At 49.2% G+C, this 14,180-nt stretch overlaps 1 protein-coding gene across 1 annotated transcript in view; it reads left to right on the top strand.

Annotated features, from left to right (window-relative positions):
• The first annotated feature begins 323 nt into the window (after positions 1–323).
• FHL1 (four and a half LIM domains 1) overlaps positions 324–14,180 on the top strand; it is a 32,921-nt gene continuing 19,064 nt past the window's right edge. The window contains exon 1 of the mRNA XM_056359478.1: positions 324–546. The gene's annotated coding sequence lies outside the window, so the exon portion shown is untranslated. The remainder of the gene's footprint in view (positions 547–14,180) is intronic.

The following is a 14,180-nucleotide window of genomic DNA, read 5'->3' as shown; positions in this document are numbered from 1 at the left end:
ATGGTATGGGAGGCTGGTGACAAATCTGCCCATGAGCAAAGCTTTCTACCACGTTTTCCTGGTGTGAAACAGACTGGGAGCACAACTCCTAGCACTTTAGGGGTAGTAAGCCTTGTGAGTTCCATGGGTCCCAGTAACGGCGGTTTGCTGTCACGGGGAAGCAGGGGAACGGCTATGCTGGCAACGTGCCATCGCTGGTTGGGTTTTCCTGCTGTGGACGGTGCAGAGGCCCTGGGAGGAGCAGGCTGTTCCCCACCTCCCTCCAGCTGCTGTCCAGGCAGGAACGGTACTATTGGCTGGACTCACGTTTTTTTGCAACGCGCCTCCCTGCTATAAGTGGCAAAGCAGCCGCTGTCCCGCCAGCTGGACACCCCAGCCCAGCCGCATTGCCTCCACAAGGCTGGAGGCACGGCCCTGGACCAAAGCGCTCCTGCATCCATCCTGCTGCCGAGGTGCTGTGCACAGCCGCACGCCGAGCTTGGTCCATCCCTTCCCTCCTCCAGGCAGCAGCCGCCTCGCAGCAGCTCCCAGGCTCGCCGGCAGCCAGTAAGCACATGCCTCGGTCTCTCCCTCTTGAGCATCATCTCGCTGAGCAGGGCAGGGAGCGTTTCAGCATCCCACGCTTTGCAGATCTTGGGATTTCAGGGCTTGTGCTGGGTCTTTTCTCTGCCTCGTAACTGCTCTGCTGGGGAAGGGTTGGTGAGAGCAGGGCTGGGGAAAATGGGAAGTCTGTGGGTGTATAATGTACTTCTGATACACTCTTTCTAGCAGGCGTTTTCTTCATGGATTGCCCGAGTTAACCTTAGAAACTGCCTCTGCTTTACGGGGTGCTTTGAAGGTGGGATTTATCTCAATTCTTGCATCCTCTTTTTCTGATACACCTATTCCCTCCTGGAAGGTGGTGGCTTTGAAAGTACAGGCAGCCACTGGGGTATAAATACAGCTTTTTCTCTTTGCTTCCCAGCCGAGTGGGTTGTTCAGGGAGTGTTTGCAGTGGTACAGAGCTGTGTAAGAGCTGTCAGCTGTGTGTTTTCCTAGGCAGGCAACCAGGTGTGCCTGTTTGAAGCTTTTAATGTCAGCTGGGGAGGAAACGGCTGAAGCAGTGGCTGTTCTGTGGGCTCTCAGGTGGTGCGATGCTCTTGGAAAGTGAGGGACAGTATCTGAATTGTGGGAGCAGGCTGGCAGTGACAGAATTGGGGAATATGGAAATGCAAGCTTTTACCTGATGTGGCTGCTTTTTAAATCGCTGCAATCTAGCACGTGCAAGGGAGGGAAATGATTAAAACAATCCACCTACCAATTGCTCTTTTACCTTGTTTTGAGAGGAAGAGTGTTTTTTTAAAACAACAAAAAAACTTCCGAAAGGAAACTGATTAAATTCTTAAACCATGATGTAAAAAAAGAAAAAAAGCTGATCAAACAACCAAATATGGCTTTAAAATGTAAACTTTCTTTTTTAATGATAAAAGCACCCACACACTTCAGTGACAAACCATCCTCTCCACCGCCGCCCCCCCCTCAAATACAGCATTCTTGAATACAAACCAGTTCTTAATTTGTCCTTAAAGAGCGCAGTGAACTCAGTATATAACAATTCATTCTTGACTAATACCTGCTAGAAAAATGTGGGTTAGGTGTTTCAGAGCTGAGACCACAAGTGCCAACCCCACCCCCCCCCCCCGCCCCTTGAGCTTAGTCCAACAGAAAGTAATTCCTCAGATTTTGGACCGTGGCTCTGAGGAAACCAGTTCAGGGCTGGGGTTTTACAGGTGGTTTCTGACTTGTACTGCTCTTGGGGAATTTTGGCTGGGGGAGGTTTGTAGGATTGGGCTCTTGAAGTGTTTCTAACAGGAGAAGTTATTCCTTGCAGTGAATGATGGCTTGCCTCCACGTATGCTGGTATAATTCTCTGCCTGGATGTAAATAATGGCTGCTGCTCAAAAGGAGGCAATGTTTAGGGTACTCGAATACCTGAAAATAAACACTCTCCAGTCCATCTTGTCTGGCCTTTATTTTGGAAGCATCCTTTCCATCAAACTGTACCGTGAATGGAAAATCCGGGCATATAGTACAAAGCAGCTGGTGGAGCTCTGCCAGGTCCCTGTTCACATCCATGAATAGGGGAACAATGCTGTAGGATGGGCTCTATCTCTGATCTAAACTCATGTCATACGAATGTGACCATACAGTCCACACTCATTGCACTAGGATATAAAAAAACCTTTAAGTCACTGCCCTCCTTGCCCCCAAGGAACAACTTGCTTCCTTTGGTGTAACACCTATGCGAAAAGGAGGTTGCTCAGTGTTAGTAGGTATCCCGCAGCCCTCTCTGTGCTGTGTGCCTGCTGGTGGAAACTTGTGCTCTTTGGTGTGGTCCCTGGGTACCACGGCTGTGATTACCTTCCCCATCTCCATCTTGGAAACGCCTCCTTGCTGTCAGTACATACGGGTCCTGGCTCTGGGTGGGTACTGGGAAATGGTTGAAAATTCCAGTGCTTCAGTGGAAAAAACTAATGATGTGAGCCAGGAATAACATTGTCCCCTCAGCAGCAGCCTGTGTGAATTATGTCCTTTTACCTTTACTCCCCGTCCGGTGGATGCACTGGGGAATTTAGGTGTCAATGCCTTAAAGAACTCTGGAAAATTCCTCTGGTCTTTGCTGATGAGGCAATCCAGTCCAGCCTGTGTTTAGCATCTTCCCCTTTTGTGGTGCTGCTGTGACGTGAAGTCGCAGTGGCACTAGAGGCGGTAAGGTAAGCCTCGCCACCAGCAACGTGCAACGTTTGCTCAGGCTTTGGGTATGCTCCTACATCAGAGCAGCTTCCTGGAGAGCAACGAGCTAGTGCTGGCTGGCTGGTGCCAGGCTTCCTCCGGGGTCACACTGAGATGTGGGTGTCACCAGCAGATGTGTGGAGGGCTGAGCTGTGCAGCTGGTGCCTGCCTCTCACCCTCGTGGTCCTCAGCCATTGTCACCTGATGCTGTGCATGTAGGAGTGCAAAGGTAGCAAAGCTGAGATTTCAGAGGCCGTTCTGCAACTTTAGCTATGTGGAATCACTGTTGCTTGAAAAGGTAACGTAAATAAAGTCTGTACATTAAATCTTCTCAGACCTGACCTGTGATTTTTATAATAAAAAATGCATTGCAAGTCAAAATACTTCACTTTGAATCACTGGGATCTCTTTTTTATTATTATTTTTTTATTTTTATTTATTTCTCTATTATGGAAGATGCGGATGGGGAGAGTAACAAAGCAGAAATATCTGAGATCAGTCATTTCATGTCTGATTTTGGCAGAGCAAGTGTGGGAGGAAGAAAGAGACCTCATGTTTCATTTAGATACCCGGATTTGGAGAGGAGTTTTAAGCAGATGGCTTTTGAGACACTAGGACTCTAAAGGATTAAATGTGGTTTAGATAAATGCATGCTTCCACTTCTGCAGCATGGTTTTAGAAAGACTGTACCTTATTGTTCTGGTTTCAGTTCTTTTATCCTTGGGTCCAGTAAAACCCCTGTTTGCAGCCACTTGGCTGGGTGTAGAAGCAAAGGCACTGGGGCTTCCCTGGAGTTCAGAGACAAGATATAGCCCAGCGTGTTTTGACTCCCTGATGTGCTTTGACTGGGGCTCTCTGTAGACAGGCAGCCCAAAACCAGCTCTGGGGATGTCTCCCCAGCTGGTTTCTGTGGGAATGAACTGGAGCTGAGAGGCCCAGGCTAGTTGGTGATGAGCATTTCTCCCTCCTAACCCCCTGTATCCAAAGGGAGCCTGCCGACTTGGCAAAAATACTGTGGAAACTTCGGCTCTGGAACAACGTGTAAATTAGCGGAATAAAATCACTTAAAGAAGGATTAAGAGTTGCTGGGTGCAGGGAGGTTGTCCTGCGGTGGCTAGAGGCAGTCGCAGAGTTGGGCTGTGATGAGGGCTACCTGCTGGGGGGCAGCCTCAGCCTGGGTGATGCTCAGCCCCATGGAACAGGCAGAGCGCAAAACGAAGGGTGGCAGGGGAAACAGAGCCCTGCCCCAGCTTCTTCCCCTCATTCCCAGGGGATGCAGGTGCTGTGTGTACCCTCACCCTCCCCAGGCCCACAGCCAAGTATCTCCTACCAGAGATGGGCTCGTTTTGCTGCTCAAAAGTATTTCCCGCAAAGGCTTTGCTCTGCTCCAAGCTGCTATGTGGAAAGCCACGAGAAAGCAGTGTCGGTGGGGCAGCGTCCAGCATCCCTGCGTGTCCCTGACATGTACTGAAGCAGGTTTTGGCCCTTGATGCTTTCAGAGTGATTCAGGAGTGTGTGGTGCCAAGAACGCTGCCAGAGCAAATTCCCACTGTCGGAGCAAGAGCGCGCAGCGTCGTCTGGGGCACAGAGGTGGGTGGATGGATGCTCTTGTGCTTCTCCAGCTTTTTCATCTCCCCCTGAAGAGATGGCAAAGAGCCCTGTCCTGCCATAGGATGCAAGCCCTAAAAGGACATTTAGGGCTTTGGAGCTATTCAAAAGCAGGGTAAGGCTTGCTTTATAGCCACGCTGGAATGGGATGGGCAGGGTCCTGAGGAAGTATTCTTTCAAAAAAAGGCTGTATTAAAGAGTGCCCTGGAAAAGGTTGGAGAGCCAGGACAGAGTTCCCGACAGTGATGGAGCTGCAGCCCAGGGTGGAAGGGCTGGTATTTTGCTGTGTGCCTGACTGGAAACTTGCAGGCAGAGTTACAATTTTGGTTTGGATGCTGTTACAGAATTGCATTGTTTTGGTAAATAGGAAATTCAAAACCTCTTGACTCTGGACTGGTGTTTTCAGAAGACCTGCTCGTTCCACAGATGTGCCTGATTTTTTTTTTTTTTTTTTTTATTATTATTCCTTAAGGTGACCCTAGTGATTGACGTAATTTGGGATGCATCCCTCTCTTCCTCCTGCTGGGCAGAGCCGGCTGTTTGGCACACGAGTAGGCAGTCAACAGCCGTTAACTGTGAGGGATTAAAAGTGGTGTGACATGGCTGCATTTGTGGTCTGTTGGCATCAGTTGTCACCCAGACCTCTAATGAAGAACAGGAAAAAACTCTTCCTGCTGGGAACACGCGCTGCAGGGCAGCTTTTTGGCTTCCGTGTTTCTAATATCTTTCCACCCCTGGAAAGGGGAAACTGGAGCAGAGTGGAAGAGAAGAGACTAAAACCTGACTCACAGGAGGCTGCCTGATGGGTGTAGCTTGAGATTTAATAATTTGGACCAAAATGTTTCAGAGCCAGTTCACTCGTTGAACTGCAGAGCAACAACAAGACAAGCCTGTTCTCTCTACTGTGATACAGGTAGGGAGGAAGAAAAGGTGAAGTAGCTAAAAAAATGTTTTCTCTCCTGGAAAATCATCCCACTCCTGTATTTCTTCAAGACATCAGAGACCTTCATGCTTTATGATTCTTTGAGATAGGGGGAGCTTCAAATCAAATGATGGCTGGCTCCCGTGGCGTCTATCTGCTGGGATGATGGGTTTAAAAGACCACTGTTAACAAGAACTTGCATGTGCTGGGTAGGCCGAGGGAGTCCACTTGGGAGGCATGGGTGGTCCAGGGAACTATAATCCACCTATTTTGCTTCAAGCTAGCTTTAATGCTGAAGTAGCCACCCCAGCATGTTAGGGTTCTTGTGTCACACCAGTGTCTAAGCAACAGAGGACTTCAGAGCTTCTGGCAGAGCAAGAATTGCTCTCCACTGTTTTGCTGGCCAGAGGCAGTGAAAAATCTGCTCAGTCCTCCAAAACTCTGTCTTATGAATGAGGGTGCTGGACGCGCCTTTCTTCTTTTGCTAAATAAAATAAAGTGGTTCATTACACTAAACCCATGGCTGGTCCAGCCCACAGTGATTGCTAGCTGGCTTTCCTGCAGAGGTTTGGCTCTCAGCATTTCCCCACTGCCTTCATTTGGGAATGTTCAGGTTTTGTGTGCTTCCAGTGGTCCCTGACCGAAGATCCCCTTAAGAGTAACGATGAAAGTGCCCTAAATATAGCTTCCCCACTGATGATAGGATGCTGGGGTGGGAGAAAATAATGTCCTTTCTTTTAAAGAAGTGCCCCAAGTTGTGGGAACCATTCTGACTTGGCAGGCTACTTGCAAGGCATTTGCTCTTTGTTTAACTTGGGACTGGCTGCCCCTGGCAGTTGTTATCATCATCCGCCTTTCTTATCTGCTCTTTTCTATAATAAACACTGGAGCAAAGGTTTGGAATTAGTCATTTCTGAGGCACTGCCTGCCTGCCTTTCCAGCTTCTGTCTTATCGTCTCATTTTTGGACTCTTGAGCCTTTCACACTTTGTTCTGTGCCTCTTGGTTTGCCCCTCTTCTCATTGCACTGGCATAGCAAAGAGCTCTTTAAAATATCCCGTAGTTTTGTCATCCCCAGGACTGCCTGCATCCCAGAAGAGATGCTGCCCTGGGACAGCTCTGTGCACTCATGCTGCTGCTGGGTACTACAGAGATTCTAGAGTGATTTACCTAATTCAGCCAACGGGCTGGGTGAGTGGTTCTAGCTGACGTCTGTTCAGATGAACAGCAGATGAACAGCCCACGGAGGCGGTGTTGGGATCTTGCAAGCATCCTGGGGACCTGGCACCACGTCCTGCTCTTTTAGTACAGCATTAGTCGCAGGGCAGCCGCTGGTTCGAGGGAATACAAACACAGACAGCACCTCCAGAAGCACAGAGATGTATGATCCTTGTTCGGACATCTGAGTAATTCCTACTAATCTGCTTCCACTTCAAAATTCCCTGGGGATGTCTAAGCGTTGACTTGACATGGTCGTCTTCTGACAGTACCATAGGAGAGGTGGTAAAGAGCAGTCCAGGGTGCAAGAGTCTTTCCCTCTCTCTGGTCTCATTTAACTTTAAAAATACACAGAGCTATATATTTCACTCAACACATGCAAATACTGTTTCCTATCTACCCTTGCTCTGCCCATTGAAAGTCAGTCAAGCTTCCCTTCTGGGACAGCCTGCCTGGTAAATGCCACTGGATGTATAACAGATTTCAGTAGATTTCAGCGCTGCCTCTGGAAAAGGCGTGGATGGCAGCATTGGAGCAGGATGGGAGCACAGCCCCTGTTCACCCTGCAGTCGGTGGGGATGAAAATCTGTTTAGTTCTGTCCGGATTTACTTTGTTTGATGTATGAGTATGTCATCCACCTCTTGCCATAATCTCCCCTTCTCTCTTACACCGTTATTGCTATAATGATTTTTAGCTGAAGGTGGAAACTTTGACTCTGGATCCATCTCTGTGGTGGGATGATTTTTTTGCAGTGGGTAAGGGACACAACTTGCCTGCTTTCATTTCAGCAGGCTGGGCTGGGGGCTTAGCCATGGATTATGTATCTTGACCAACATTTCAGTTAGTGGGTTGAGCTGGTCAGGGTAGAGTTTTTCTTTCTTGCAAAAAAACCCCAAACCCTTTGTTAAATGTAAGAGGCGATTTGGGCAACTTCTGAGCTGTATTGTGGCTCAGGTCTAGGTGTGACAAAACCAGACATCGCCGATCTCGTTCGAGCACTCTACACATTGCAGATCAGAGCAGGCAATACCCTGGGTTGGTGCTGCTTCTCAGTGCCCTTTGTGCTGATGCATGTGATGATGAACGGGGGGGAAATTCCTGCCCAAGAACATAAACTAGCAGCAAGTCCTATATCTGTCCTGTGTCCTCACAGTCCTGACATGTGAAATGATACTGATGATGGCTGGTGTTAGTGGATATTCTAGTGTCAGACCTTCCTGATACTTGTTTCAGGGAAAGATTTTGGGATTTCTAGCTGGAGAGGATTGCAGACAGCATCTCCTGGTTTCTCTGATGTGCTGGACTAAGCTTTAACACCTGTCTGGTGCCTGGGATGGCAGGAGGCTACCATGTGGGGTCACCTGTGGTGTGTGTGAGCGATGGCCATGCCTCACACCTCCTTTTCTCAGTTTTCTGTCACTGGGGTCAGGCCCAAAATCAGCTTTCCCTCTGACCTCGAGAGCTGCTAACACAGCCCTCGAGAGCTGCTAACACAGCCCATCTCCATAGCAATGGCTGTAAATACTATCCTCCACACTCTTACACCCCAGGCTGTGCTGGTGCTATGATGTGGTGAAACTCTCTGTGTACTTCACTAGACACTGAAACAAACAACCTATAAATCTGTTACAAACCAATGAGTAATTTGTTTTGGTTACCAGGGAGATTGCCAAGTGCAAATTCAACCTGAAATAGCAATGAGCTCATCCTCTGAGCAATGTTGGTGCCTGAGCTGGAGCAGCCGGATGGAAAGGGAGCCAGCACCAGTAACGCTGTCTGCTCCACTGACATTTGGATGCTGTGTGAGCTGTTTTGCCAGAGAGCTTTTGCCTTGTAAACGAGATCATGCAGGGGATAATGCATGATGCTGGCTGCTGAGCCTGGGCTTTTACAGTTCCTGGAAGTGTGGCAATAACATTCCTGGTGGGACTATGGCCTGGAGAGCCCTGGGGTGGGTTAAGGTGCTGCAGAGGTGACCTACTCCACCACCTCCCCTATCTTTGAAACCTCCCTGGGTGCAAGGATTGCGGGGAAAACTGAGATGCTTGACGTGTAGGTTAGTTTAAACAGCTAGTTAGATAGGTGTATCTGACAGGCAGAGCTTTTCCTCTGCTGCCGCTCCAGGGGCTGCAGCAAGGACTTGGATAATCCTCACCACCTTCTGCAACATATCTAGGGCTGGAGCTTGGAATTTTGCATTCTGCCATTATTTCACCCCGAAGTGCCCCCAGTTTAGGTAGATCAGGACTTGACTTCTGAAGCACCGATGCTAGAGGGTTTGGCAGCTTTCTGTGTCTGCCTGTCCCTGCAGTTGCTCCCAGGAATAAGCCTGCAGGCGACACTAGGTGTCAGGAGGACCTGTGCTTGGACAGCCGCTGGGATCACCTCCTGCCAGGGCACAGCAGGGTGGTGTGGGACCTGCCCCTGCAAGAGAGACGTGGCTTTGGTTGGGGTTGGAGGGGGCTCCGATAGCAGCCTGCACCTCTCTCTGCTACAACAGAGATGTTTCCAGACATACTTGCAATGAATTCACATTTTCTGAAGAAAATAAGTTTTTTAACTAAAAAAAGTCTGTCTGTGGGAGGAAGTACTGCTTGTCCCTCTGCGTTAGGTTGCTGCACAGGGGTTGCTGGCAAAGGTGTGGCAGTGGTCTCTGCTGCTCCCTTTTCTTGGTTTTTGCTCCCCGTTGCTAAGTTATCAAACACATAAAATTATGTAGAAATACATCAGCATATCACCTGGCAGCTGTCTTGACAAAGGAACGCATAAACCACTTCCCAGAGGCCCACTGATGGATTTCACCAAATCTTTTAAAAGACGTGGTTGCCAGTGGCTGAAAACAAATACAATTATCAACAGCACAAATGCAGAGAAAGGCTGAGCCCCTGAAATGTAATCCACGAACCTACTCACATGGTACAAAAACACAGTCTTTTTTTGGATTAACCTCATGGCTTTCTGGAGCAAGGGATGAAGGTCGCATCTATAATAAAAGGCATTGGTTTCAGTAGGGGTATTTTTGTATTTTGGAAGTCTTTTACTATAATTTTGCAAGCGTGGAGTGATCTGTCTCTGTGTTCTTGTGAGTCCCTTCCAGGCCTGTGGGTGGATTTCTTCCAGCTCCGTTCTGGAGCCATGTGAGAAATGCTTTGGTGACATGACCAAGTCCCTCAGCATCAGAAGCAGCTCCGTCACAGCCACCAGTGCATTCAGCCATCAGCTCTAGAGAAGGGCTTCATGAAACCCTAATACTTGGAGTACGTTGGCATTTGAAAGACCGTGCTTTTTAATGTCAGCAGTTACAGCTGAGTGAGATTTGGGTGAGAGACCTGAGTTCAGCTGCAGGTCTCTGTCTTTTACAGCTGGCAGAGGGTTGGCAGTGCTGTCAGTGGGTGCCTGGGCCACCCCAGTGCGGCCCTGCAGCTGTGACTGCTGCATAGCACAGCCCTATGCCCCAGCCACCACAGCCCCTGTACTACCCCATAGCTGGCAGGCAGCTAAAAAACCTACAAATGCCCCCGTGGCATTCTATCCCTGGCTTTCAGCAGAGAAAGAATGCCACGGGGGCATTTCTAGGTTTTTTCCACTTTCTTTGGAAGTGAGACACAACTTGTTTAATGAATTGTTTAATGTGGTGTTTGATATTCCTTTATGTCACCTCTTTTCTGTGGGGTGAAGCACAGGACTCTAGTGTTTGGGAGTGGGACAGGCATCCCTGCAGGTCTGCAATGTCTCTCTTCCCCATGTCCTCCCCCAGTAGCGTATCCCCACCCCAGCATTTCACCTACTTGGTATCGAGGCGCGTTTGCTTTTGGGCCGACTCTGGGCAGCTAAAAACACTGCTGTACTCTGCAAAGCCTGGACTTGGCCAGGGTCAAGACTAACCTTGCCCAATGCTAGCGTAAAGCAGGCAAGGCTTGCTCTAGCACAGCTGAGAATTTGGCTCAAGGAGTAACTTTATCAAAGGGACAGTAGAGTCCTTGCTAATGCAGGAAAAGTCCTCCACGGTTTGGAAACCTCACCCCTTCCCCATTGTCCTGCAGCATTCCCAGAGGGACACGGGTGCTTGTGGGCTCTCACGCGATGCAGCTGCACAGGCTGGTTGTGGAAGCAAGCAAGCCACTGTTTCACATCTGCTTTAGCTTTTTGACAGTTTTCTCTGGCACTTGTGTGCAATTAGCACTGCTTTTTTGTCACATGGAGCTGATCCTCTAATAGTTTGATTTGGACGGTAGTTTGACAGCTAGCAGCAATTGTATTGAGAAGGGCTGTTTCCCTTTGCAGACCGTGTCACTCGTTATCCCTGAATTTATTGTCTTGCTGCTACATAAGAAAACAAAATAATTTTTTGGGCCTGGATCCAGCCACAGAGCAGAGGAGGGCTTAATCAAACACATAAGTGGTTGTACCAACTCCAGTTGGTTTATTTCTGTGTTTAAAATCAAACACTCTTCTAAGTATCTTATTTTTCTTATTCAGAGTTTGTGTTTAGTAGGTGTAACTGCCCATAGACTTTGCCTGTTACTCCAGGGGTGAGCACAGATAGAAATGCTGTAATGTGCAGTGCTGCTATGGGACCCTCAGTGGGAGCATGGGAGAGGAGGGGGGACCTTCTCTTGCCTCTGATCACCCTGGCCTGCCCCTGTGGAGGTGGGGGATGAAGGTATTTGCTGTTTCAGCAAATGAGAGGCAAATTAAATGTAGCAGCTTAAGCAATCTCACCTCCCAGTCCTGCTTTTGCCTGAACTGTCTCTCGCCAAGTATTAGTCTACCGATCCTAACGTTTTCAAAGACACTAAAGCAACTCAAATTTTGCTAGGTTACCCAAAACCTACGGTGGGATTGTGTTAGGGGGGGACAATTCCCCTGCCTCCCTCTCCGAAACAGCCTCCATCCTGCAGGCGATGACACTCAGCTGGGCTACCACAAGCCAGGGCAGGGCTCTGATAGCCATTCTGGGATGGGTCTCTCTAGCTTTGGCTAAAATTGAATCCTAACGCTGATGAAAGATTTAAAGATATTTGTTCCTTTTTTTTACCATTTGAATCGGTGTTTTCTAACCAACCCCGCAGAGCATGCTTTTCGGTGTAGCCCCTGCCCAGCTCTGATCTGACATGATTTCCAGTGAGACCTGGGATCCTTATCACTTTATGAAAAATGACCTGTACATTCCTGTACACATAGGCACTTTGAAAATATTATCCCTGACTCCAGAGAAATGGCTCATACATTTTAATGCCGTTATTAGAAACTGAATTGACAACATTTATCCTCGGTGGAAATTGTCGTGCAGCTCAGGGGGAAAAATATGCAGAAAGCACTGGTGGAGACTTCAGAGAGCTCTCATCACCCTAAGCTGTGTGTGCTTTCGGTGCAGTGTTTCTGCTGAATGACAAGAGCAAGGTTTGATATATGCCAGAGAAAGGGGAAAGCACAAGTGCATGGGCCAGCCAGCGTCATGGGGTGAGACAGCACTGGGGCTCAAAGCATCGGGACAGCTTCTGGGGTGAAAGGCAGAGTGCCCCCAGGCCTTGCACGGTGCTGGGGAAATGTGGGGTGCTCTGGGCTTGTCTGTCCCAGGGTGCTGGGGAGGTGTTGCACACAGGTGCTATATTTGCTGTCTTAGTAAGCATGGAGAAACTGAGCTGGGTGAGTGCTGGTGTACTGGCATAGGAGTGAAGTGCTGTTGAGATGCTCAGATTGGTGAAAGATGCTCTTGGGAGAAGCGGCAAGGAACTGCAACAAAAAAAACCAAACACCAGATCATGTTGCTTTTAACTTTTTTTTTTTTCTTTTTTTTGTGGTCAGTGAACTTGCAAGAACCAGCCTATCTCAGCTCCTCTCAGGGCACATGGCCTCTGAGGAGGACTTCACAAGTGGCTGCAGGGCATCGAGGCTCTGGGGTTGCTGAGCTGGGAGTGCCTTGCTCCTGAGTGTGGAGGGAGGAAGAGGGACACCGTTGGCAAAATACCCCTTTATCTCCGGCCTCCAGGCTCTTCTCAAAGTCTGGCTGACTTACCTGGTTTTGCCCGAGTCCTTAGTCGCTTGGAGGTCAGTTTGGGGAAGAGCAGCCAAGGCAAGCTCAGTAGGATCAGTGCGAGTGGTCTCCTAGTTGGGCAGGGGCTCCAACTTCCTTGAAAAAGGACAGAGGTGAAGAGCCTGGCTGAGGAGCGGGATGTGTGGTCGTTAAACGCACAAGGCTTTAACGAGAGGCTTGGTGGGCTGATTTGCAAAATACTAACACGAATGGTGGCCGAGGTCAGCTCTAGCTACAAGATAAACCTAGGCAAGGCGGAAAGTTAAATGGCATCTCTTTCGGCAGAAGAAATGTGTGATAACACAGGACCAGAGCAAGGTGTCTTGGAAGGCTGCACCGCGGCTCTGTCTTACAAGCGAGCACGTGCCTGTGGGCATCCTCACCCCACGCTGGTGGGTGTCTTCTCCTTGGCTTGTCCTGGAGAACATCCCCAGCCTGTCCTGGAGCATGTTCCTTAGCACGGCCAGCAAGTGCCCATGTGATGTGGTGCCAAAAAAGCAGCTGTGGATTTGAAGCCGTCCCACGGTGAAGGGTTTTCACTTCTCCTGCCCTTGTTGTTGGTGCAATGTGGCCCAGCCGGGCTGAGCCTTCATTGTGTCGGGGTGCAAGGAAGTCCACCCCTTCTTCCATTTCAAAACACACTTATCTGAAGTGGGAAGTTAAATCAAACCCTCCCAAAATCGGAGGTTTTGAGAATCACTTTTGTGACCAATCCACCCCCATTGGAGGGGACTTTGCAGCTTTGTTTTTCCTTGTAAAGAATGCCCAGCATATGTCCTGACAGTTAGTCAGAGTGCCCAAAAATACCCGTCAGCCCTGCAAGCTGATCTCCTTCAGCTCTTGGAGCTGAGACAGACAGAGGGTTATGCACTGGGAGGCTTTGGGAAAGGTTATTTTTAAAATGGCCACATAACAAGGGTGATTTGGTCCTTTCAGTCACCAGCAGTGTCTAACAACTGAAGGTGTAGATAGCCAAATGCTAATCTTGCTCGAGGCGACTGTCGTGCACCCAGGGTAATGGGCTGGTTATCCTGCTAAACCCCTACGCCAAGGCTCAGCTCTAAATCAGCACTTAGGGCATGGCCCCGGCGCCTCTGCCAAGTCTGGGCGGTGCTTTGATGGTGTGCTGGATGCCAGAGAGTCTTCCCAACTGGCATGCCAAGGCTTGGAAGGGCATGTCCTTCTCATTGGAGTGGTGGCCTGTCTCTGCCCTTAGCCAGGCAGCGTGCTTCTGCCCAGCTGTTTTTTGAGAAGCCTTTGCTTTACCCTTCTCTGACCACCTGAGCTGAAGATTTCCGTCATCAGTGTCTCCCAGTGGTGAATTTCTGGAGGATGTCTTGCCAGAATCACAGTCAGCCATTTCTTCTGCTCTGAAAATAAAGCTCTTTAAGGGGAAACACCAAGGCTTTTTGGTCTTGCAGAGCACTGCTTGTGCGGGGTTATGGCTTGGTCCACCGTGCTGTGGGGGCAAAGGAGGGAGGTTTGCAGAACCATCTGACCAGCAGCTGCCCGGGAACACGATGTTTTACTAGAAAACAGCACATCAAAAGCATTCCCAGCACTTTGGAGGAAAAACTTGGGCATAGCCTGCAGCTCCTGCCTTGCAATTCTTTCTTGCTGCCA

This window comes from Falco biarmicus, chromosome 14 (genome assembly GCF_023638135.1).
Source record: "Falco biarmicus isolate bFalBia1 chromosome 14, bFalBia1.pri, whole genome shotgun sequence".
NCBI classification, from domain to species: Eukaryota; Metazoa; Chordata; class Aves; order Falconiformes; family Falconidae; genus Falco; species Falco biarmicus.
Note: the sequence above shows the minus strand (reverse complement) of the source record. Positions and strands in the feature narration are given on the sequence as shown.